The sequence below is a fragment of the Muntiacus reevesi genome, chromosome 3, assembly GCF_963930625.1.
Source record: "Muntiacus reevesi chromosome 3, mMunRee1.1, whole genome shotgun sequence".
Lineage (NCBI taxonomy): Eukaryota > Metazoa > Chordata > Mammalia > Artiodactyla > Cervidae > Muntiacus > Muntiacus reevesi.
In genome coordinates this window covers 172250151-172273698 of record NC_089251.1, presented here as the reverse complement: position 1 = coordinate 172273698, position 23548 = coordinate 172250151, and the positions used below count along the sequence as shown (strand labels likewise).

At 47.5% G+C, this 23548-nt stretch overlaps 1 protein-coding gene and 2 pseudogenes across 2 annotated transcripts in view; all 3 read right to left on the bottom strand.

Annotated features, from left to right (window-relative positions):
• Positions 1-23548, bottom strand: part of LOC136165144 (UL16-binding protein 3-like) — a 43575-nt gene that overhangs the window by 6889 nt on the left and 13138 nt on the right. The gene's annotated exons all lie outside the window — the stretch shown is intronic.
• On the bottom strand, positions 728-17821 carry LOC136162867 (UL16-binding protein 3-like; annotated as a pseudogene).
• On the bottom strand, positions 15505-17677 carry LOC136162874 (tyrosine-protein kinase RYK-like; annotated as a pseudogene).

Genomic DNA, 23548 nt, shown 5'->3' with positions numbered 1-23548 from the left:
ACATATTGCTGATGACATTGCAGTTAAGGCCTGTCTGTTTTCAGGCCCTTTCAAGAGCTCAGCAGAGTTCTCCGGTGGGGGTGATGTTTTCTTGGCGGGGCGGGGGGGGGGGGGGGGGAAGGGGGCGGATCTTGAGTCTTTTAAGGGCAGGGCTTCCCTCGTAGCTCAGTCCTTAAAGACTGTACCTTCAATGTAGGAGATCCAGCTTCGATCCCGGGGTCCGGAGGATCCCAGGAGGAGGGCATGCCCCCCCACTCCCAGCCCAAGTGGCGGACTCCACCTAGACGCTCGCCCGTCTCCCCCCAGCTTCTCTGCGCCCAACGCAACCAGTCAGACTCCACCCAGCCTTCCCCTGAACCCCGTGGGTTCTGTCCCTCGGAAGCGGCCGCCACCTTTCCTGCACGCACTTCAGTGACTCCGAATTCCCGACGAGGCGGGGGTGCAGGGGGGCTGCAGCAGCATTTCGTGACGCCGCCCTGGATCTCACGGTCTCCCTGCCTCCCCTCCCTTCCTGCTGGGATTCGGTTTTCACCCACATCTTGTCTTTTCCCTGCCGAGGAACGGCAACCAGCCGCGAGCGGGGGCGCGGAGCAGGAGCCCAGCGGGAAAGGAGCGCGCTGAGCTTTAAAAGCAGGTGGGGAAAAAAAAAAAAAAAAAGCAGGTGAGGCGTTCCCCGAACCGCCTCGGACACCCCCATCCCTCTCGGGTCTTAAGGCCCCGTGTCCGCTCACCGCACGTTAATCCCCGAACTCACCGCCTCGCGCCGTGCATAACCTGAGAGGCACGGTTAGAACAAGAGCCGCGAAACCAACCAGCGCTCCGAGGCCAACCGTCCATTCCATCATCACCTGGAACTGCTTGGATCCGATTGCGCGGGGAGCTATTTATAGGCGGGCTCGCTCCGCCCTCCCGCCGACTCTCCGCCCCGCGGCCCCGCCCACTCGCCGCCCCGCGGCCCCGCCCACTCTCCGCCCCGCGGCCCCGCCCAGCCTCCGCCCCGCGGCCCCGCCCACTCTCCGCCCACTCCCCGCCCCGCCCTCCTCCCCGCCGGACTGAAGCCGGTAGTAGCCGCCCCCTCCTGACGCAATCCTTTCTCCTCCTTTCTCAGTGTCTCTTTTCTCCTCCTAGGCCTTCCGGCCCATCAAACCTTCCTCCCCATTCCCGCCTGCAGTCGTTCTACTCGTGGTGGTTTACTCGCTTGCGACCCCGAGGTTTGTAGCCCGCAGGGCGTCCCTGTCCCTGGGGATTCTCCAGGCAAGAGTCCTTCAGTGGGTCGCCATGCCCTCCTCCTGGGATCCTCCTGACCCCGGGATCGAAGCCGGATCTCCTACACTGAAGGTAGAGGCTTTACCGACTGAGCTACGAGGGAAGCCCTGCTCTTCTTAAAAGCCTCAAGATTACCCCCTCCCCCAAGAAAACATCACCCCCACCGGAGATCTCTGCGGGTCTCTTGAAAGGGCCTGAAGACAGACAGCCCTTAACTGCAGTGTCATCAGCAATATGTTTTCTAGTAATTCTGCCCCAGAGTAGTCCTAGACCTTTGGTGGGCCAAAGTAACTTCTCATTAGAAAGAGTTTGAGGACTGAGGCCTGAATCCGATTTTCCGGGTTCTGCGTGGAGACAGGGAGCCTGTGCTGCCCCCGGGCGCCCCCTGGCGGTCTCTTCCGGCTGCTTGTTCCATCTGGTGCCTTTGTGCAGGCGAAGTCGCTTCGGTTGACTCTTGACTCCTTGGAACCCCAAGGATTTTAGCCCACCAGGCTCCTCTGTGCACGGGGATTCTCTAGGCAAGAATACAGGAGTGGACTGCAATGCTCTCCTCCAGGGGATCTACACTGGTAGCCTGTGTGATCCATTTTCTTCCCCCTCATAATTTACTTTTATGCAGTGTCCAAGGAGCATTGAGCATCTCACGTCCACGTCTCAGGGCTATCCGCTGATAAAGAGTGAGGTCATCCATCACTTGTCAGTTGAGACTGACAAGCCCTCCTAATTCTTGAGAAGTGGGTCTACCAATGACATTGAGAGGTCAACGTCTCTGACAGAGGGCTCCATCTCTCTGTTATCACGGGGCTCCTGGTCTTTGCTAGCTTTGGGGGTGACTGAGCCCTGACCTCAGAAGTCATGCTGACACCTCAGCACGCGGAGTGCTCCATTTCATGTCTTGTCACTGAGTGAGGCTGGGTTCCCTATTGATAGATGTGGAAATGGATGCCAGCAGAGTTCTAGGGAAGTAGCAAGAGCAATCAGGTGGAGTTTCATGTTCTTGGAAGTATGCTCGTTGTCAACACTCATTAAAATCATCTCCCAGTTGATTCCACTCCCATCTGGGGTCTCCTCTGTGTCCAGGTGCCAGGAGCACGCACGGGTGGGGGTGGCCAGGCCTGTCCAGAGAGGCCCGTCGTCCCCCACCTGGCTGTCCTGACCAGGACTCTAATGCTGTCCTTCTGTCTTTCTCCTGCTCTCCCAGTCACTTGCCTCTTCACCAGCCTCCTCCACTGGGGCTATGTGCGCCCCGTGTTGCCTCTCCCCAGACATTAAACCCAGGCCCCTGTTCCCCAGGCCTATGCATGAGAGTCTTTCCCTGACACATCCATCACCTGAACCCACCAAGCTGGTGCCCCACCCGAGTCTGAGTCCAGTCCTCCTCCCAGCCCCCATGTGTCTCTTGTCCCCAAATTGTTACACACCAGGCTCTTGGCCTTCTTCATCAATAGAAATTAATCAGAGGCCAGACAATAGAAATAAATCAAATTTCTGAATCAAAAGAAATTGAGGCAAGGCTTTATTGGGGCTCCTGCTGCAGCAGAAGGGAGTGAGAAAAAATGACAGGTTCCTTGCTTGCTCACTCCCCGAGGTGGTGGGGTGAGCTCGTTCCTTCTATGGGGTGAGGGGAGGGGTGTGCCCAGGGGTCAGTCAGAGGGGTGGCTTAGGTGACCGGCTGATCCCTTAAGTGTTGTTGTGTGCTGGGGGCATGTGAGGCATGCTGCTTTTGCTCTGGGCTCTTCAAAAGTGGCAGTTGGGTTTTTCATCTCTCAGAATAGCTTGATCTACTCCAACTAAAAAGCACTCTATTTTAAAAAACCTTTTTGTATTGTGTCTAGCTGATTTACAAGCAGTGTTGGGATAGTTTCAGGTGAACAGCTAAGGGACTCACCGGTATACATACATGTATCCATTCTCCCTACACTCCCATCCTGATAGGGCACTCACATAACATTGAGCAGAGTTATGGGTTTGTTCCTTGTGGGGGGAAGATCCCCTGGAGAAGGAAAGAGCAACCCACTCCAGTGTTCTTGCCTGGAAAATTCCATGGACAGAGGAACTGGCAGTCTACAGTCCATGAGGACAGAAAGAGTTGGACACACACAGAAAGATACACACACACACAGACACACCATGTCTTAGGCCCTTGACGGCTCTCCATTTTAAATAGAGCAGGGTGTACATGAACTTTCTATTCTCCCTAATGATCCCTTTCCCCCATCCTTCCCCCAGCAACTAGAAGTTTGTCCTCTAAGTAAGTCTGTGAGTCTCTTTCTGAGAATGCAAAACATCCTTATTGCTGATATGAAGAAAGTTTTATGGTTTTGGATAGAAGATCCAACCAGCCACAACATTTTCTGAAGCCAAAGCCTAATCGAGATCAAAGCCCTAACTCTCTTCATTTTTATGAAGGCTGAGAGGTAAAAAACCTGCAGAAGAAAAATTTGAAGGCAGCAGGGGGTGGTTTATGAAGTTTAAGGAAAGAAGCCGTCTCCACAACTTAAAGTGCAGAGTGTAGTAACTAGACGTGCTGTAGAAGCTGCTGCAAGTTCTCCAAAAGATTTAGCTAAGATATCTACGAAGGTGGCTCCACTGAATCAGAGATTTCCAGTGTAGACAAAATATCCATCTATTGGAAGAAGATGCCTGCCAGGATTTTGATACCTGGAGAGGAGTAGTCCATGCCAGGCTTCAAAGATCCCAAGAACAGGCTGTTTCTCTTGATAAGGAATAATGCAGCAGATTACTGGAAGTCGATGGTCATTTACCACTTGGAAAATTCTAAAGCCCTTTAGAATTAGGCTGAATGTCCTGCCTGTGCTCTGTAAATGAGACAATGAAGACTGGATGACAGCATACCTGTTTACAACATTGGTAGCCAAATATTTCTTTTTTTTTTTTTAATTTTTTTTTTATTAGGTGGAGGCTAATTACTTCACAATATTTCAGTGGGTTTTGTCATACATTGACATGAATCAGCCATAGAGTTACACGTATTCCCCATCCCGATCTCCCTTCCCACCTCCCTCTCCACCCGACTCCTCTGGGTCCTCCCAGTGCACCAGGCCAGAGCACTTGTCTCATGCATCCCACCTGGGCTGGTGATCTGTTTCACCATAGATAATATACATGCTGTTCTTTCGAAACATCCCACCCTCACCTTCTCCCACAGAGTTCAAAAGTCTGTTCTGTACTTCTGTGTCTCTTTTTCTGTTTTGCATATAGGGTTATCATTACCATCTTTCTAAATTCCATATGTATGTGTTAGTATGCTGTAATGTTCTTTATCTTTCTGGCTTACTTCACTCTGTATAATGGGCTCCAGTTTCATCCATCTCATTAGAACTGATTCAAATGAATTCTTTTTAACAGCTGAGCAATATTCCATGGTGTATATGTACCACAGCTTCCTTATCCATTCATCTGCCGATGGGCATCTAGATTGCTTCCATGTCCTGGCTATTATAAACAGTGCTGCAATGAACATTGGGGTGCACTTGTCTCTTTCAGATGTGGTTTCCTCAGTGTGTATGCCCAGGAGTGGTATTGCTGGGTCATATGGCAGTTCTATTTCCAGTTTTTTAAGAAATCTCCACACTGTTTTCCATAGTGGCTGTACTAGTTTGCATTCCCACCAACAGTGTAAGAGGGTTCCCTTTTCTTCACACCCTCTCCAGCATTTATTGCTTGTAGACTTTTGGATAGCAGCCATCCTGACTGGCGTGTAATGGTACCTCATTGTGGTTTTGATTTGCATTTCTCTAATAATGAGTGATGTTGAGCATCTTTTCATGTGTTTGTTAGCCATCTGTATGTCTTCTTTGGAGAAATGTCTGTTTAGTTCTTTGGCCCATTTTTTGATTGGGTCATTTGTTTTTCTGGAATTGAGCTTCAGGAGTTGCTTATATATTTCTGAGATTAATCCTTTATCTGTTTCTTCATTTGCTATTATTTTCTCCCAATCTGAGGGCTGTCTTTTCACCTTACTTATAGTTTCCTTTGTAGTGCAGAAGCTTTTAAGTTTCATTAGGTCCCATTTGTTTAGTTTTGCTTTTATATCCAATATTCTGGGAGGTGGGTCATAGAGGATCTTGCTGAGATTTATGTCGGAGAGTGTTTTGCCTATGTTCTCCTCTAGGAGTTTTATAGTTTCTGGTCTTACATTTAGATCTTTAATCCATTTTGAGTTTATTTTTGTGTATGGTGTTAGAAAGTGTTCTAGTTTCATTCTTTTACAGGTGGTTGACCAGTTTTCCCAGCACCACTTGTTAAAGAGGTTGTCTTTTTTCCATTGTATATCCTTGCCTCCTTTGTCAAAGATAAGGTGTCCATAGGTTCGTGGATTTATCTCTGGGCTTTCTATTCTGTTCCATTGATCTATATTTCTGTCTTTGTGCCAGTACCATACTGTCTTGATGACTGTGGCTTTGTAGTTGAGTCTGAAGTCAGGCAGGTTGATTCCTCCAGTTCCATTCTTCTTTCTGAAGATTACTTTGGCTATTCGAGGTTTTTTGTATTTCCATACAAATTGTGAAATTATTTGTTCTAGTTCTGTGAAAAATACCGTTGGTAGCTTGATAGGGATTGCATTGAATCTATAGATTGCTTTGGGTAGAATAGCCATTTTGACAATATTGATTCTTCCAATCCATGAACATGGTATGTTTCTCCATCTGTTTGTGTCCTCTTTGATTTCTTTCATCAGTGTTTTATAGTTTTCTATGTATAGGTCTTTTGTTTCTTTAGGTAGATATACTCCTAAGTATTTTATTCTTTTTGTTGCAATGGTGAATGGTATTGTTTCCTTAATTTCTCTGTTTTTTCATTGTTAGTATATAGGAATGCAAGGGATTTCTGTGTGTTAATTTTATATCCTACAACTTTACTATATTCATTGATTAGCTCTAGTAATTTTCTGGAAGAGTCTTTAGGGTTTTCTATGTAGAGGATCATGTCATCTGCAAACAGCGAGAGTTTCACTTCTTCTTTTCCTATCTGGATTCCTTTTACTTCTTTTTCTGCTCTGATTGCTGTGGCCAAAACTTCCAACACTATGTTGAATAGTAGTGGTGAGAGTGGGCACCCTTGTCTTGTTCCTGATTTCAGGGGAAATGCTTTCAATTTTTCACCATTGAGGGTGATGTTTGCTGTGGGTTTGTCATATATAGCTTTTATTATGTTGAGGTATGTTCCTTCTATTCCTGCTTTCTGGAGAGTTTTTTATCATAAATGAGTGTTGAATTTTGTCAAAGGCTTTCTCTGCATCTACTGAGATAATCATATGGTTTTTATCTTTCAATTTGTTAATGTGGTGTATTACATTGATTGATTTGTGGATATTAAAGAATCCTTGCATTCCTGGGATAAAGCCCACTTGGCCATGGTGTATGATTTTTTAAATATGTTGTTGGATTCTGTTTGCTAGAATTTTGTTAAGGATTTTGCATCTATGTTCATCAGTGATATTGGCCTGTAGTTTTCTTTTTTTGTGGCATCTTTGTCTGGTTTTGGAATTAGGGTGATGGTGGCCTCATAGAATGAGTTTGGAAGTTTACCTTCTTCTGCAATTTTCTGGAAGAGTTTGAGTAAGATAGGTGTTAGCTCTTCTCTAAATTTTTGGTAGAATTCAGCTGTGAAGCCATCTGGTCCTGGGCTTTTGTTTGCTGGAAGATTTGTGATTACAGTTTTGATTTCCTTGCTTGTGATGGGTCTGTTAAGATCTTCTATTTTTTCCTGGTTCAGTTTTGGAAAGTTATACTTTTCTAGGAATTTGTCCATTTCATCCAAGTTGTCAATTTTATTGGCATAGAGCTGATGGTAGTAGTCGCTTATGATCCTCTGTATTTCAGTGTTGTCTGTTGTGATCTCACCCCTTTCATTTCTAATTTTGTTAATTTGGTTCTTCTCTCTGTTTCTTAATGAGTCTTGCTAATGGTTTGTCAATTTTGTTTATTTTTTCAAAAAACCAGCTTCTGGCTTTGTTGATTTTTGCTATGGTCTCTTTAGTTTCTTTTGCATTTATTTCTGCCATAATTTTTAAGATTTCTTTCCTTCTGCTAACCCTGGGGTTCTTCATTTCTTCCTTCTCTAATTGGGTAGCCAAATATTTCAAGTCCACTGTTGAGATCTACTGCTCAGAAAGAAAGATTCCTTTCAAAATATTACTGCTGATTGACAAAACATCCAAGAATCTGATGGAGAAGTACAATGAGATTCAGGTTCTTTTCATGGCTGCCACACAACATCTGTTCTGCAGCACGTGGATATAGGAGTAATTATGATGTTCAACTCATAGTATTTAGGAAATACATTAAAGGCTATAGCTGCATAGATAGTTTTTCCTCTATTGGATCTTGGCAAAGGCAACTGAAAAATTTCTGCACTGATTTCATTTTTTTTAAAAAGTGATATAACCTTTTAAAAAAGCATTTACTTATTTATTATTTTGGTTGCGTTGGTCTTTATTGAGGCACGTGGTGTCTTTGTTGGGTCTTGCAGAATCCTTCATCACAGCACACAGACTTGCTAGTGGTGTTGCCTAGGCTCAGGAGTTCCAAAACATGGGCCTTAGTTCTTCGGTGACATGTGGGATCTGAGGTCTGTGAACAGGTAGTTCACTGAACAGGTATCAAGCCACTATTTCTTGCATTGCAAGGGGGATTCTTCATCACTGGGCCACCAGGAACGTCCCTTTATAGTGGATTCATGATTACAGAGTCCCCTGAAAACACTGAATCAGGGGAATAGATTGAAATATCAACACTAATGCGAGTTTGGGAGAAGGTGATTCCTACCTTCACAGATGACTTTGAGGGGTGTAAGGTAAAATTCAGGCAAGGCAGCAAAGGAAAGACGACCTCAACAGAAATCGGTTACCTTTATTCAGGCAAGGAGGGGTGACAGTCGGCCTAACGACCAGGCTGAGGGATCAGAGAGGCTCCATATTTATAGGGAGGTTTGTGGAAGTGATAAGGGAAACATTAATCAGGTGGGATATTTTGAGTATTCTTTTGTTGAGATGACATTTGTAGTTGGGCAGGGGCTGATAAGTCTTCTGGGCTGGTGTAGGGGGTGGAAAGTTTCTGGACAGGGGGCGATAAGTCCCAGGTAGATGCAACCAGCCTGGAGCATCAGGGTGGAACTAAAGTTCTGTTTTGTTTTCTCTGAATTTATATGATTCAGCAAGGGCCTTTGAGACTGCTGTTCTCTTTTCTAGGCCTGAAAGACTCCTTCAAGGGGTTCAAGAATTCACTGGAGAAAGTAACTGCAGATATAGCAGAAATAACAAGGAAGCTAGAGTTAGAAGTAGAGCCTGAAGATGTGGCTGAATTGCTACAATTTCATCATAAAGCTGAAATGAATGAGAGTGCATTTTCATTCTTATGGATGAGCAAAGAAAGTGCCTTCTTGAGACAGAAACTGCTCTTGGTGAAGAAACTGTGAAGATTGTTGACAACAAAGGATTTAGAACATAACATAAACTTAGGTGAAAAAAACAGCAGCAGGCTGCAGAGGATTAACTCCAATTTTGAAAGAACTTCTGCTGTGGGTAAGAACACTGTTAAAGGGCACTGCATGCTCCAGAGAAACCTGTGAAAGGAAGAGTCAGACGATGTGGCAAACTTCATTCTTGTCTTCTTTTCAGAAGCAACCACCACCCTGATCAGTCAGCAGCCACAGACACTGAGACAAGACCCTCCACCCCTAAAAAAGATTTGAACTCGTGAAGGCACAGGTGATGCTCAAACTATTTTATTTTAGGAACACAGCGTTGTTAATTAAACTCTGTATATTATTTAGTCATAAATCTATTGCACACTTAGACTTCAGACAGTGTCAACAGAACTATATACATAGTGGGAAATGAGAAATTTGTGTGATTCACTATTATGATATTCAATTTACGGCCCTGATCTGGATCCCAACCTGGAATATCTCTGAGGTTCCTGTATCTACATGGCTTTTCATGGCTGTGTCTACATGTCTTCACATTTTCTATCTGGAACTAACATTGGGTTCATTGTGTAGCAGGATGGACAACAATCTCCTGTTGAGATACAGTGAAATATAAATCTCAAGACAAGATTCAATTTTATCCCTACAAACAATGTATAAAAACTGCTACTGTATTTATTTCCTGTACCACTTGATCCTGATTTATTTAAAAGGCTGTCAGTTATATGAATATGTGAGGGTATCCCAGAATTCTTTTTTTCAGGTTCATTTTTCAGGATATGGTCAATCTTTTCACAGGTTTACAGTTCTATGAAGACCTACATGATCTTCTAGACTAACACCAAAAAAGATGTCCTTTTCATTATAGGCGATTGGAGTGAAAAAGTAGGAAGTCAAGAGATTCCTGGAGTAACAGGCAAGTTTGGCTTCAGAGCAAAAAAAAAAATGAAGGGAGGCAAAGGTTATTTTGAGTTTTGCCAAGAGAACACACTAGTCATAGAAAAAACAGTCTTCCAATAAAACAAGAGAAGACTCTACACATGGACATCACCCAATGGTCAGTACTGAAATCAGACAGATCATATTCCCTGTAGCCAAAGGTGGAGAACCTCTATACAGTCAGAAAAAGCAACACTGGGAGCTGACTGTGACTCAGATCATGAGTTCCTTATTGTAAAATTCAGACTTAAATTGAAGAAAGTAGGAAAAACCACTAGGCCATTCAGCTATGACCTAAATCAAATCTCTCATAGTATACAGTGGAAGTGACACATAGATTCAAGGGATTATATATTGTACACAGAGTGCCTGAAGGACTATGGACAGAGGTTCATGAAATTGTACAGAAAGTGCTGACGAAAAGCATCCCCAAGAAAATGAAATTCAAGAAGACAAAATGATTGTCTGAAGAGGCCTTAGAAATAGCTGAGAAAAGAAGAGACGTGAAAGGCAAAGGAGAAAACGAAAGATATATCCATCTGAATGCAGAATTCCCAAGAAGGGCAAGGAGAGATAAGAAAGTCTTCCTAGATGATCAATGCAAATAGAGGAAAACAATAGAAAGGGAAAGGCTAGAGATCTTTTCAAGAAAATTCGAGATGCCAAGGGACCATTTCATGCAAAGATGGGTTCAATAAAGGACAGTAATGGTATGGACATAAGAGAAGCAGAAGAGATGAAAAAGGGGTGGCAAAAACAGACAGAAGAAGTGCACAAAAAAGATCTTACTGACCTGGAAAACCACAATGTTCTGGTCACTCATCTAGAGGTAGATATATTGGAGTGTGAAGTCAAGTGGGCCTTAGGAAAAGTTACTAAGAACAAAACTAGTGGAGGTGATGGAATTCCAGCTGAGCAATTTAAAGCCTTGGTCCAGGGGGCGGAGAAATCCTGTCACTTTCCTGGGGCTGTCCCTCCCCAGCACCCGCTTCAGCCCCGACCTTTCTGAGGGGCTCCTATGTCCTCCACCCCCCACCCCTATCCCCACCTCAGGCTCTGATACGCCCTGCTCAGGCTCAGGACTGGAGCCAGTGAGGAATCAACCTGCTCCCTTCACTCAGGTCCGGATCCTCCCCCAGAGGGGCCTACAGGGCTAGGGAGCAGGTCCCCGGAGGAGGGGCCTTGCTTCCTGACAGCCTTGGGGGGCTGCAGGCAAACCCCCGTCCTTCGCTCCCCTCCAGCCTCTGAGCCAGCAGCACACACAGCTCTCAGGACCAGGGTTCCTGCCCCCATCTCTTCCTGGTCCCACCCAGCTGGGCGCCTCCACCCTAGCTCAGGCCCACCATCCCCAGGCACCTCTGCTCAAGGCAGGGCCGCTCAGTGATGGAGGCTCCGGGTCCCCAGGAGGCTGGTGACGGGCAGGCCACAGGCTGAGTGAGAACTGCTGCTGCCCCAGGAGCTCAGGCCTGGCCTCGCCCCTCCCCACAGTCTCTGCTGTGGGCTCCTGACTTGCCTGCTTGGCCCAAGCCACTTCCTGTGAGAACAGGCCTTTGGAGCTGGGTCTGCAAAGGCCTTCCCAGCCCCTCCTCCTGGGATGAGAGCCCGGCCCCTCTCATCTCGGCCCCTGGGTGGGTCCCCTCCCCGCTGACACGTCATGTGGAGCCCCCATGCTGCTCTCAGCCCCGGGAGTCCTGCCCTTGCCCTGAGCGCCTGCTGTTCTCACACCACCCACCCTGGGCCCTGCCAGCCAGCGGTCTCTGTAACTTCAACAGGCCCCCAGCCTTCCTGCACCCCAGCCACCCCCCACTTCCCACTGTCATCTCACAGTGAGGAGCCATCAGAACTGAGGCCTGAGCTTGTCTGAGTTCTTGCTGTCAGGTTATATGAGGTCTTACTCACCTGGCTCATTTCCAGGATGAGGAGGTACAGTGAAGGGCAGGCGTTGGATGGGATTCCCAATCCCAGGAGGAAGGAGTGGGAAAGCGTTTGCAGACCCAACTCCAAAGGCCTGTTCTCACAGGAAGTGCCTGGGTCAGGCAGGCAAGGCAGGAGCCCCCAGCAGAGACTGTGGGGAGGGGCAAGGCCAGGCCTGTGCTCCTGGGGCAGCAGCAGTTCTCACTCAGCCTGTGGGATTCGCCTCCCTGTCCTCACACCAGGCCCTGTGCCCCTGATTCCCTCTGGATTCTGCCCTCAGTACCTCTTCTTGTAAAGGATCTAGGCTATTATGATGCCCATTATGACGAAACTGGCAAGAACCAGTGGCAATCCCTGTGGTGATATTGATGGCTGTGGCCGTGGGCTGCACGGTAGGGGGGCCTGTGGTCGGTGATGCTACAAGGAGAGTAAGAGTCAAGCCCTTGTTCAGACCCCGAACTCAGCAAATGCTTCCTTGCCCCCTTGATGCAGGTACCCCTACTGTACAGACAGCCTGCACCCATCACATGGAAGCCCCAGTGATAGACCCCCGGGCGAGATGGGGGTAAAGGAGGAGCCCAGTCCTCAGGGGGCTCTGACAGCTAATGGGGGACCAAGGTTTCCAACACAGCCACTCAGTCCTGCTGTGACATCAGAGAAGGTGACATGAGGATGGAGTCCTCAGGAGCTGACAGCAGAGGTGGTATTGACAGATCTCCAGAAGGAGGACTGGTGACATTTAAAAGAAGATTCTGGAAAGAGGGTACAGTGAGAAATAAATCCCAGAAATCGAAAGATGTCTACAGGTTTTGCATCAGCAAAAATCTATGTTCAATTGTCCAAAGGCCTGCGCTGTGAGGAGAAACGTCAGGAGGTGGAAGAGGAAGGAGGATGACAGAGCATCCCCGGGTCATTTTCCTCCCAGGACAACTCACCTCCGATGGATCACTTTCTCAAACACACACACACACACACACACACACACACAGGGTCCATGTCACCATGAGGGGACTGTCACTTTCTCCTCCCTTCTCACTTACCCGAGGTCTTCAACATTTTCTCCTAGCGCACCATGAAATCCTGAAGCCAGGCCCGACAGTGTAGCATGGAGACCTTCTTCAGGAACTCAGTCACAGCTCTGTCATTCCCCCACTTCTCTTTCATCCATCTGCTTCCAGGGTGATCCACTCTCCAGTGTCAATTGTCCAAATCAAAGTGGAGGCTCATTAGTCCATTCAAGCCAAACTGCCAGGATGCACTGATATGTCTGTCATCCTCACAGCAACATGTCATCCTAGCCTGCAGGGTGAGAGGGTCTGCTCCCACCGTGGGAAAGAAAGAGCTCAACCTCTGGGCTTGACAGATTCTTTGCCCCACCTGGGTCCACCTCCCCTGGGCCCAGCTGATCTGGCCCTGGTCTCTCATGCAGCAGCTGCTGTTTCCACTGGACAACTAGGGAAGGACAGACATCCAACTGCATTTTAAGCCCCCATCTGCTCCTCCTGTACTTGGACTCTCTAACTCACCCGTGACCCTGGGTTTCTCCAGTGTAAAGTCACTCACATGGTCCCTGATGTCTCTGAGTGTTTCGATCTGTGTTTCCCAGGCCTTTAGGGTTTTCACTTCTTCTCCCAATGGACTTGTGAATATGATCTTAGCACGACCACAATCATAGGAGAGAAAAACCTCTCTGTCCACATGGCCTTGAACCTCACACCACGGCTGTCCAGGTCTGGGCTGAGGATCAATTGTGAAGTTATAGGACAGAGAGTGAGCGTCTGTGAAGGCAAACCACAGAGAGGGTGAGGGTGGGAGAAGAAGACCCGTAGGCCTCCTCCCCCAGGTCTCTGAGAGCAGGGGAAGGCTGCGGGCTGGGCTGACAGAGCAGGACCCCCGCCTGGCCCCCCCACCCCTCACCAGGCACAACTGAGGAAGATGACGAAGCCTCAGGCAGGCAATAAACCCCACAGCCCTGGATACGCCCCGTTTCCACTCTGCTCACGAGCTCCGCACATGGCACTAACCCACATATACGTTTCCCAGGGATGGGCCAGGCTGGTTCAGAAGGAAAGACCCAAACCCAGAGGATGTCAGGTTCTCTCTGAGTGTCTGTGGGAGATGCAGAGGGTAAGGGGGCTGTTCCTGAGGAAGCGGATCACAGCCAGGGGGGCGTGTGAATAGGGAGGATGAGCACAGAACCCAAAGGTGGAGAAAGGAGAGTTAATAATTACGGGTCACTGGACTTAGCAAGGCCGGGGAGACGCTGCTGATCTCCCACTAGGATGGGTCTTGGAAGCCTGCAGAAGGCCTGGCTCACGTGGCATGAAAGAGAAAATCCACAACTTCCGAGGCAGGTGGTGGAGGAGGGGAGACCCAAGGCTCAGAGAAGTGACTCTGCAGGGCGGACACGGTGTGAAAGGGCAGGAGTGTGTGCAGTCCACCAGCTCCATGGGAAAGCCTGATGGACTCCATGGAGTCTGAGAGCAAAGCGTGGATGAGAAGCATCTCCAATAGCTCCAGGTTGTCTTCTGAGGAAGGTCAGGGATGGTAGGAGGACATGGTGTTCCTGAGGGCTTCTATCAGGAACAGGGATGGAAGTTGTGAAAAAATCAGATTCCAGGTTGGGTGCTCTAGGTCAGCAGAAAAGTAGGTGCAGGGGTCAAAGTGATTAGAGAGTCTCAATGCCAGCCAGGGCCTGACTGCAGAGAATATGATGTATTAATGAAGTCCAGATTCAAACTTCAGACCCTACCTCCCCATCTGCCAATAGTCCGTGTACACAATATCCTGGAGGAAATACAGAGAAAAGTACCAATCTACAATCTCTCAAGGGTTGCAGGGCTGTGGTCCCTCTCCTATCTCCATGTAACTAACACTGTGGCCTTAGGTTTCCTGTAATGGTTCAGAAGAAATATTTTAGGCTTCGCAGACCCTAGGTCTCTGCTGCAACCTGCTGTCCCAGCACAAAAGCAGTCACAATTGGTGAATGATGAGCATGGCTGGAGCTGCTTCTTGGACAGATGACCCAGCAGAACCAGTGACATCAGAGGTATCTGTGGTCAGAAAGGTACTACATGCCATTTTCTACTTGAAGGCTCACAACAGAGACCCCGAGTGTCCTAAAGGGGGCCATGCCACTTGCAGTGGGGAAAGTCACACCATTTAAATGTGGCTCCTGGTGTGGTCCTGGGGCCTGGCAGAGATGAGGCCTCTGGTCATGGACTGAGGTTGCCCATCGTGATGTGTACTCATCAACCCCTAATCATTAGTTCAGCTAGACCAGTCGTCACAAGATAGAAGTGATTATGTGTTTTGGCATAAGCAGGGCCACAGGGAACAAACAAGCAGCTGGCCTAGATGTGACACTAGAGCTGTTATGTGGCCACTATCCTCTGCTCATGCCTGTGGCTTCCCCTAGGGCACTTTGGACCAACGTAGTTACGCTGCAGCAAAGTAGAGGGGGCATTAGCCCATGACAGCTGGACGGTTTTTATTTTCCTAAGAAAAAGTACTGCATGTTGAAGACAAATCATTCTGAAACTAGTGAAAGAAAGCAAAACTTTAAAGGTGAATCAACTGCATTACCTTGTAGAAGTTAAGAAAATAGAAAGCAGTTGGTAGTAAGATTGTCAGTTCAAATATGTGTGTTTAAACACTTTTAAAGCTCTTTTGTAAGAATATACCTATACCTCAAAGGCAACTATGTGTAAAAAATTTACACAATTTCAGTTCAAGCTAATAAAAGTGATATTGAGAAAGTAGCCCACATCATTAAATCTGTCTTCAAAGTTCAGATGCTAAAGCATTTCTAAGGCATGTTGTTCTGGAAGACAAATGCACTTCTCTGATGCTGGTGATGCATGTGACTGGCTGGCTCCAAGTGGGCCTCAACAGTCACCTTCTTCCTTTCACTGGAGGACTGTGACAGGAGAGTCAGACACAGGCCCCCAGGGCTGCACGGACCTCTGTGAGACACCGGGCCCTTTGCTGGAACTGCACCCCTCCTCTGGATCAAAGGCCCAGCACAAGCCATCACATAAATGGTTCATCAGGACAGGTGATAGGCTGGGCTATTTGGTAACCCTCTTTCAGGTACTCAGCCACATTAAACAGGTAGATGTCCACTGAAGGGTGTTTGGTCAGAGTTATAAACATGTGGCTCTTTAGTAGCAGCATGCTGACTCCTTAGTTGTGGCATGCAGGATCCAGTTCCCTCACCAGGGATCGAACCCAGGCCCCTGCATTGGGAGTGTGGAGTCTTAGCCACTGGATCACCAGGGAAGGCTGGAGAATTCATTGTTAACCAGACTTTCAAAAGTCATCCATGTATCCCGTGTTTTTGTTGTTCCCCAGACAGTGAGAGTCCATGGGAACAAGACGCTGGAGAGGGACTGGCTTTGCTCTTAACTTGAAGTTGTTCAATGACAGAGCTCCTAGCTGCCAGGTCTTTGTGGAGGACTTCTTTCTGAGCAGGTAGCTCATTCCACAGGCAATCTGAGCAGCCATGTGAACCAGCTTTTGCTGAGAAGTTGCCTGTGGACTGATGGCCCCTACATATTTGCACTGTCATAGAAACAATGTAAGGTACCCCCAGTTCATGTAAAGCAGTCCACCATGGGCTTTCCCCTTCTTCTGTTCACACGTGGGTAATAGGAAGATTTCTGTGATGAAGATCTCCTAGCTTACAACTTTCGGGGAGCATCATTGTCACCTGAATTTCAGAAGCCTGATCTCTAACTCTTTTTACAAATGCTTGTTGCTCTTTATCTAGATCTTTTTCATCTACATAAACCCCATGGAAAGTACACCAAAAGGTACCTTCTTAGAGTACATCTTTTGAGTTCCTCTCCATGGATAGATACTTTGATATCATTCACCTTAGGTTTGGCCGCCAAAAGAGTGACACTTCTCGAGTCCTACTCCTCTACCCACAAGGGAGGATAACTAGAGATGGGGGCTGTACTGTTGGGTGTGTTCCCTCTCACATACTGAGACATCTGGGAAGGACTGGGACAGAGACAGCCCTTGGGATCTACTGCTGGTGCTGATGCTATCTTCCAGTTCAATCCTTATCACACTATGAAGATGCGAAACAGTTAGTACTAGTACTACAAGAAATATGCCTGGACAGCAAATCCCTAGGCTGATATAAAACACACATGTAGACACGGCTGGAGCTGCATGTGTGGGATCATAAATGGGTTCCTCTGCTGGTCGTTTTGTCCAAGGCTGAAGTTTTCCTTCCTCAATTTCTAGATGGCAACTTCTCCTTCCTTTCAACTCTAAGACTGTGAAGCTTTCTTAAGTTACTGTCAAGTTGAGCTGCATTTAGTATCATAACTGCGGAATCTACTTTTCCAGGACAGGACAGCTGGAGCCCAAACACTGATACAGTGCGTGGCAGTTCCGGGGCCAAGGGGTGCCGGGCGGCAGGCAGCCTAGCGGACCGGGGCGGTACCGGCGGCGGCCTTTGGCAAGCGCGTCCCCGGAAGACCGGCCCGCACATCCATTCCTCTCGGGGCTACCGCCTCCACCGCCCAGGAGAAGCTTGGCCACCCGCTGCCGCCCACCCCCGCCTGAGCCCGGACGGCCGCGGTGCTCTCCTCGCCCCGGCCGCCCTGCAGGTGTTAACTAACAGATCGGTGATAAAGAGCGCTGGTCCTTCGAGAGCCGACAGCAGTAGGGCCCAGAAGGGGCTCTGTGCGCAGATCGCGGGCTTGTGCTTTTCGGGGCGGCTCTGGGTGCCTTCCCCGCGGGGAGATCGACGGGTCCCAGCCCGCCGGACTCCAGGACTCCCACTTCCCAAGGGGCGGGTTGGGCCCTGGGGGCCTCAACAGCATTCCCTGTAGCGTCCTGGCCCCCTCTTCTCCTAGCGTCACCTCCCAAACTCCCCGCATTACTGCTTCACCCAAGGCACCGCTGTTCTGCCCGGGAGAGCCGGCAAATAACCCGTGGGAGCCACCGATGCGCAAAGGGGCCAGGCGAAGGGAAAGAGGAGGGGGCGGCGGCGTCACCCCGCAAGAAGTTTCGCGAATCCCCGCGCACACCACCACCCCAGTTCAGGTTGTAACTCACCCAACTTCCCTGCGCCCTCCCGCAGGTTCATCCCCGAACTCACCTCCGGGCGTCCCGCTAAACCAGACAATGAGAAGCAGGACCAGGAAGCCAAGACGGCTCTCGGAGCCACCCATCTCTCCCTTTGCCACTTGGATCTCAATTTTGCAGGAGAGGAGGGTGCCAGGTCAGTGGAGCGGATGTTCTAAGGGGAGGTTGCTCTCCACTTCTTGTGGGTGCGTGCTTTCCTCCGACCGGAGGCCCCGCCCCGGAACACGCCGGCGCTGGCGTCATCGCCTGGTTGGGACTTTCCTGCTTGCTTGCTGCCTGGCTGTTGCCACTGCCTACTCTTCCCACCCTTGGAGCTGTACTTGAGCTGCGCTTGGGCTGATGGCCAAAGTCTTCCTAGTGAGATCATTTTGTCATTTTGGTCTCCCTAATTAATAGAAATAGATCAGAGGTCAGGAATAATTTCTAGCAAGAAGGTCATGGAGGGGAGACCTCAGGGCTTCCTCCTTCCCCATCTTGAGCTTACTTTGGATGATCACTGACCTTGTCACTGTACTGAGTTTCTCAGGGTTTTCCACACCATCTTATGAAAACCTGAAGGAGCTTTTCAGACAACCCAGTTGTTGTTTCCGGTGCCAGTTCAGGTGGCAAACTTTACTGATAAATGTTGTCTGTGTTGTGGCTGTTCCACTGACCAGGAACAGTCATCTCTCTCATCTCTCTCCCTCTCCTCCGGCTTCCTGAGTCCCAGAGACACATCAGTATTGAAATTAAGCCAGTTCATCACTCTGCAAATTTGATTCGGTCCCATTTGTTTATTTTTCCTTCAAAATTTCAATACCAATGAATTTTGAAGGTTTCTGTGTAATTCTACAGGTTGTTTGCCCCTCCTTTTTTTTTTTTTTTTTTGTATAATTGTACAACCCTTGAAAATTATATAGGTTATAATGATCCAGTATTGTTTGTCATTCAAAAAACAAAAAAAACCAACTTTCTCTTCCTCCCAGCAACCATCCAGGAGGAATTAAAGTTTCTGAAAGAAGGACAATTCAAGATGGCTTCTACTCTAGTAGAAACAGAAAGCGAAAAGATGAGAAAAAGCAATAAAGAAATGGGTCCTCATCAAACTTATATACCTTTGCACAGCAAAGGAAACCATAAACAAAACAAAAAAGGCAAACTACAGACTGGGAGAAAAGATTTGGAAATGATGCAGCTAACAAGGGCTTAACTTCTAAAATATATGAAAAGTTCTTACAACTCAATAATAAAAACAGGGAACCCAATCAAAGAATGGGCAGAAGATCTAAATAGACATTTCTCCAAAGAAGGCTGACACATGGCCAATAGGCACGTGAAAAGATGCTCAATATCAATATTTATTATGTTTAATTAATTAATTAAGTATTTTTATTGTGTATTGGAGTATGTAGTTGATAAAACATGCGTGTTAGTTTCAGGTGTACGGCGAAGTGATTCAATTATACACATACATGTAACTATATTTTTTACAAATTCTTTTCCCATTTATGCTATTACAGAATATTGAGCAGAGTTCCCTATGCCACAGAATAAGTCCTTGTTGGTTATCTATTTTAAGTATAGTAGTTAGTATATGCCAACCCTAACCTCCCAGTTTATCTCTCTCCATCACCTATCACCTCTGGATATATGCCCAGGAGTGGGATTGCTGTATCATATGGTAGCTCTGAATCTGCCTGCAATGCAGGAGACACGGGTTTAATCCCTGGGTCAGGTCCTGACCCAGGTGGTAGGAGCCATTTGGCTTTTTAACAAGTAGGATAGGAGTGTTATAAGGAGAGTGAATAGAGCACAAGAGATCCTGATGCAGCAGCTTAGAGATGAGGGGTTTTAATCCCTGTTGATGTACTTGGAAAATAGGATATTGAGGTTGATTGGGAAACTTTGTTGGATCTTTTAGACAAATATAAATGGGAGTATGGTGGGAGGCGATGGAGGAGTTATCATCAGTATCCCAGACTATAGGGTTTACAGACAAGGGGGATAATGGGGGAGGGGAAGAAATAGTAGGTTGGAGAAGCAGTAGCCAGGCCAGGTCAGGAGAAAGGTTTGGAACAGTGAGGAAAGCCTTGAATTTGGAGAGTAGATCCCTTCCAAGGATTGGAGTGGGGGATTTGGGGAGTACGAGGAAAGAATGAGAGAATGGGGTGTTTTGAAGTGTGCAAGGCAGAGGCTTAGTAATCTGTGGTGTAGGTGCTAAACTGCCAACCCCCACAACAGAGATCTGAGAGACTTTAGTTTTTCTGGAATAAGCAGGCAGGTGGCCCCTGTGTCGATAAGAAAAGAGATCGGCTTTCCTGCCACTGTGAGATACCCTGGGCTCCGAAAAGGTGACGAGAGTTGGCGCCTGGGGCCCTGGGCACCTTCAGTCTTCAGCAGCCAGTCCGAGGAGGCTGGGGAGAGCTGGGTCTGAGGACTCCTGCCCGGGACCGGGAGGAGATGTCCGGATACCTAGGGGGGATTAGGGCAGTCTATCTTCCAATGTCCCTTTGTGCCACAATTAGGACATGGACCCGGAAGGGGCCTGGGCTTTGGGCATAAGCGGGCTCAGTGCCCATCTTTACCGCACTTGTAACAGGGCCTAGATGATTTCTTTTCTCTGTCAGAGGATTAAGGTTTGGAGCTGTGTAGAGCAGAGGTTAAGAGATGATATTTAGCCTGATCTCTTTGAGCCTTTTCTAGTTTTGCCTGTTCTTCCCAGTTATTAAAAAATTTTAAAGCCAAATTTAAAAGATTTCGTTGAGAGGTTTGAGGGCCTCCCTCTCTGCCTTTTTTAGCTTCTTTGAGTGTCTGGGGACGACTGGGAGATAAAATGGGTATTCAGGACAATAGTACCTTCTGTTGAAGTTGGATCTAATTTTGAAGTTGGATCTAATATTTTTGTAGGGACAGAATTCTAGCTAGATTAACAGAACAATGCCTTCTGTTAATCTAGCTAGAATTTGTGCTGCATTTTTACCTGGTCTTTGGGTTATTTCTCTGAGTTTATCAAAGTTAACAGCCTTATGTCCTGCTTTTTGGAGGCCTGCAGTCAGGCGAGTCATCATGTGATTATAGGCTGTTCGCCCCAGAAACCCAGCCTGGTAGGCCCAATTAGGGTCGTCCCTGGGAATGGCAGCTAGGCCTAAGGTTTAGTACCATCAGTTTGATGTATTTCATGGGCATGAGCCTGAGAAGCTTGACAGACTCATTCTTTCTCTTCTGGGAGGAGGGTAGAAGAGAGTTTAATGTAAATATCAACCCAAGTCAAGTCATAAGACTGGGTGAGGTATTTAAATTCTTTTAAATACGTGTCTCTTGAGAGTCCCTTGGACAGCAAGGAGATCCAACCAGTCCATTCTAGAGGAAATTGGTCCTGAATATTTGCTGGAAGGACTGACTGAAACTGAAACTCCAATACTTTGGCCACCTGATGGGAATGACTGACTCATTGGAAAAGACCCTGATGCTGGGAAAGATTGAAGGCAGGAGGAGAAGGGGATGACAGAGGATGAGATGGTTGGATGGCATCACCGCCTTGATGGACATGAGCCTGAGTAAGCTCTGGGAGTTGGTGATGGACAGGGAAGCCTGACGTGCTGCAGTACATGGGGTCTCAAAGAGTCAGACATGACTGAGTGACTGAACTGAACTGAAGCAAGTGTCAGGGTCAGAGGAAAAAGAGCCAAGACGTTTTTTGATTTGAGGTAAATCGGAGAGGGAGAATGGGATGTGTACCAGAACAGTGCTTTCTGTACGAGCCACCTCTACTAAGGGCAGGAGGGGAGCAGGAGGGATTCAGGGTCCTGTTTCTCTAAGGCCCTTCACAGCCAGGTGTGAGGAGGGGATTTAGGGAGGTCTGGATGGAACTTGAGACTCTGGTACCAGGGGTGGAGCCAAAGCCCCAGAGCCCCTTCCAAACAGGCATGGAGGGAGGGTCCAAAGTGGTGGCAGCCTGCGCCTAAGAGCAAGAGGAGACGGGGAACCTAAGGTGGAGGTTGGGGAACCGGGTCTGCTATGGTGGGATTAGAGGCAATTGGAGGTGCACTGTGGTCAGAAGCGTCAAAAGAAGAGGAGGAAAAATTCGAACAGGATCAGGAGATACAGTTTTAGGGGGGTGTGGCCCAGGATAGGCTAAAAGGATATGAGAAGTAGAACAGGAAATACAGAGAGAGGGCCAAGGGCAGAAAGCCAAGAAAGCCTAAACATAAGGGATTTCTGACCACCTGCCATTGCAGCCACAGAAGTTATCCAGGTCCCCTAAAGTGCTGTAATCGGGATTTCTGTTTTCTGGCCACTGGGACCTAATATCCAGTCGATATTGTGGCCAGACAGTGTTAGAGTGATAAGTGAGTTGCGTTGACCTTGTATCTCCTTGAAAACCCGTTTTTAGGTTTTGGATAAGGTAGCCTAAAGGGGTAGATTTTGTATGTTGGGACTGAGAATTTCCAACTATAGTCGAATAGGGAGGGAGGACAAACTAGGACCAGGGAAAAATGAGGAGAAAGGTCCGAGAGAAAAGGTGTACCCATTCTCGTGGGCTTCTCAGACAGCGACAGGGTCTACCTTGAAATCAGTTCAGTTCAGTCGCTCAGACGTGTTTGACTCTTTGCGACCCCATAGACTGCAGCACGCCAGTCTTCGCTGTCCATCACCAACTCCTGGAGCTTACTCAAACTCGTGTCCATCAAATCTGTGATGCCATCCAACCATCTCATCCTCTGTCATCTGCTGGTAGCCATTATGGGAGGTCCCGTCCGTGACGAGGTTGTGAAGAAAATACCGGGCAGGCAAGGCCGTCCGGGACCCCATCCATGACGAGGTCATGAGGAAAATACCTGACAGGCAAGGCCGTCTAGGATAAGGGACCCTCCAGGTTGGCCTCGGCCTCTACCCCACCCTGTATCCTCCCCCCTTTTCTGCTGTTGTTCTTGTTTGCTCTGTTACAGATTCTTGTGTTGCCTGCCGAGAGCTCTCCTGCTCCTCTTTCATTGAATGAGGACCAACTTAACACCCTAATTAATAAATGTCCTAGATGCTGGTACCCTATGAAAGGGCCAGGGATGAAGGAAATGCTTCAATTCAAACCCTTTTGCTGGCATTCTGGCTTGTTTGATAAATGTGTGCTCTCATGGCAAAAAATGCTTATGATTATTCTAAACATCCTAAGCACAGTACGCTAACAAAAGAAACTATTAAACATAGGTCCCTCTGCAGGGTGAGAAAAACCCCACAAATATTATAGCCACAAATGTGCCTAATAGAAAATAGTTTAGATACAGATTAGCTGGTGACTTCTTGCAGGTGATTAACTTTTAGACTAAGAGCCTGTTTTGTGCCATATCTGCTGTTTTTTGCAATCCTTTGCATTTCTGTTCTGTAAAAATGTAATCCTATCTAGTTCTCATGGAGATGACACCTAATAGAAAGAAAATAGATTAACCACAAAAAAGACAGTGTCAGCTACTGAAGTTGCTTAAAGTTGCACCAGGTGCAAGCCATAAATTGTCAACAGGCCTGAAAGCCAAAAGATATTATACATAGAGATTAACCATTAAAAAGGCCCTAATAGGCACAGAGCTGTTTGGGGGGTGAGGAAGCCCTATTAGAAAATACAAAGCATATTGTTTTAAAAGTGGTTATGGGATCAACGTTTGATTGATGTTAATGTGCTGAGGTTGTGCAGTGGAAACGATTGTTAATATAGTTGGAGATCTAGAAAAATAAGAGTTTAGCCCTGGTGTAAAAACAATAAGATAATTGTTAATTTTAACCAAGAGTGTTAAACAGGGGCTGCCTCACCAGAGCCACAGAGTCTTTGTGTGTTAAACTTTTTAGATAAATTTAGCTGAGAACTTCTGCAAAAAGACTGACTTTTATGTTAACAGGATTG